The sequence below is a fragment of the Arachis stenosperma genome, chromosome 4 (assembly GCF_014773155.1).
Source record: "Arachis stenosperma cultivar V10309 chromosome 4, arast.V10309.gnm1.PFL2, whole genome shotgun sequence".
NCBI classification, from domain to species: domain Eukaryota; kingdom Viridiplantae; phylum Streptophyta; class Magnoliopsida; order Fabales; family Fabaceae; genus Arachis; species Arachis stenosperma.
The window spans coordinates 63,367,776-63,370,399 of NC_080380.1; the positions used below are offsets into that span (position 1 = coordinate 63,367,776).

The window sequence follows — 2,624 nt, forward strand, 5'->3', positions numbered from 1 at the left end:
CTGGGCGTTAAACGCCCATCTGCTAGCCTCACTGGCGTTTAACGCCAGTAGGTTCTTCCTCCAGGGTGTGCTATTTTTTTCCTGTTTTTCATTCTGTTTTTGCTTTTTCAATTATTTTTGTGACTTCTTATGATCATCAACCTCAAAAAACATAAAATAACAAAGAAAATAGATAAGATATAACATTGGGTTGCCTCCCAACAAGCGCTTCTTTAATGTTAGTAGCTTGACAGAGGTCTCTCATGGAGCCTCACAGATACTCAGAGCAATGTTGGAACCTCCCACACCAAACTTAGAGTTTGAATGTGGGGCTTCAACACCAACTTAGAGTTTGGTTGTGGCCTCCCAACACCAACTTAAAGTTTGACTGTGGGGGCTCTGTTTGACTCTGTTTTGAGAGAAGCTCTTCATGCTTCCTCTCCATGGTGATAGAGGGATATCCTTGAGCCTAACCCAAAGGATTCTTCATTCACTTGAATGATCAGTTCACCTCTGTCAACATCAATCACAGCCTTTGCTGTGGCTAGGAAGGGTCTGCCAAGGATGATGGATTCATCCATGCACTTCCCAGTCTCTAGGACTATGAAATCAGTAGGGATGTAATGGTCTTCAACTTTTACCAGAACATCCTCTACAAGTCCATAAGCTTGTTTTCTTGAATTGTCTGCCATCTCAAGTGAGATTCTTGCAGCTTGTACCTCAAAGATCCCTAGCTTCTCCATTACAGAGAGAGGCATGAGGTTTACACTTGACCCTAAGTCACACAGAGCCTTCTTGAAGGTCATGGTGCCTATGGTACAAGGTATTGAAAACTTCCCAGGATCTTGTCTCTTTTGAGGTAATTTCTGCCTAGACAAGTCATCCAGTTCTTTAGTGAGCAAGAGGTTTGTTCTCCAAGTCTCATTACAAATAACTTGTCATTTAGCTTCATGATTGCTCCAAGGTATTTAGCAACTTGCTCTTCAGTGACATACTCATCCTCTTCAGAGGAAGAATACTCATCAGAGCTCATGAAAGGCAGAAGTAAGTCCAATGGAATCTCTATGGTCTCATTTTGAGCCTCAGATTCCCATGGTTCCTCATTGGGAAACTCAGTGGAGGTCAGTGCACGCCCATTGAGGTCTTTCTCAGTGGCGTTCACTTTCTCTCCTTCCTCTCCAAATTCGGCCATGTTTATGGCCTTGCACTCTCCTTTTGGATTTTCTTCTGTATTGCTTGGAAGAGTACTAGGAGGGAGTTCAGTAATTTTCTTGCTCAGCTGTCCCACTTGTGCCTCCAAATTCCTAATGGAGGACCTTGTTTCAGTCATGAAACTTTGAGTGGTTTTGATTAGATCAGAGACCATGGTTGCTAAGTCAGAGGGGTTCTGCTTAGAACTCTCTATTTGTTGCTGAGAAGATGATGGAAAAGGCTTGCCATTGCTAAACCTGTTTCTTCCACCATTATTGTTGTTGAAACCTTGTTGAGGTCTCTGTTGATCCTTCCATGAGAAATTTGGATGATTTCTCCATGAAGAATTATAGGTGTTTCCATAGGGTTCTCCTAGGTAATTCACCTCTTCCATTGAAGGGTTCTCAGGATCATAGGCTTCTTCTTCAGATGAAGCATCCTTAGTACTGCTTGGTGCTTTTTGCATTCCAGACAGACTTTGAGAAATCAAATTGACTTGTTGAGTCAATATTTTATTCTGAGCCAATATGGCATTTAGAGTATCAATCTCTAGAACTCCTTTCTTCTGACTTGTCCCATTGTTCACAGGATTCCTTTCAAAAGTGTACATGAATTGGTTATTTGCAACCATTTCAATGAGCTCTTGAGCTTCTGTAGGCATCTTCTTCAGATGAAGAGATCCTCCAGCAGAGCTATCCAAAGACATCTTGGATAGTTCAGAGAGACCATCATAGAAAATACCTATGATGCTCCATTCAGAAAGCATGTCAGAAGGACATTTTCTGATTAATTGTTTGTATCTTTCCCATGCTTCATAGAGGGATTCACCATCCTTCTATCTGAAGGTTTGGACTTCCACTCTAAGCTTACTCAATTTTTGAGGTGGAAAGAACTTTGCCAAGAAGGCATTGACTAGCTTTTCCCATGAGTCCAGGCTTTCTTTAGGTTGTAAGTCCAACCATACTCTAGCTCTGTCTTTATAGCAAAGGGAATAGCATAAGTCTGTAGACCTCAGGGTCAACCCCATTAGTCTTGACAGTGTCACAGATTTGCAGAATTCAGCTAAGAACTGATGAGGATCTTCCAATGGAAGTCCATGGAACTTGCAATTCTGTTGCATTAGAGAAACTAATTGAGGCTTAAGCTCAAAGTTGTTTGCTCTAATGGCAGGGATAGAGATGCTTCTCCCATAGAAGTCGGGAGTAGGTGCGTAAGTCACCCAGCACCTTCCTTGCATTGTTGTTGTTTTCGGCTGCCATGGGTCTTCTTCTTTAAAGAATTCGGTTAGGTCCTCTACAGAGAATTGTGCCTTAGCTTCTCTTAGCTTTCGCTTCAAGGTCCTTTCAGGTTCAGGGTCAGCTTCAACAAGAATGCCTTTGTCTTTGTTCCTGCTCATATGAAAGAGAAGAGAACAAGAAAAATGTGGAATCCTCTATGTCACAATATAGAGATTC

At 42.0% G+C, this 2,624-nt stretch overlaps 1 non-coding gene across 1 annotated transcript; it reads left to right on the top strand.

Moving 5' to 3' along the window:
* Positions 1-1,930: 1,930 nt before the first annotated feature.
* On the top strand, positions 1,931-2,038 carry LOC130977780 (small nucleolar RNA R71). Its single transcript, XR_009085456.1, has one exon. It is a non-coding gene; the product is annotated as a small nucleolar RNA R71 (small nucleolar RNA).
* The last annotated feature ends 586 nt before the right edge of the window (positions 2,039-2,624 follow it).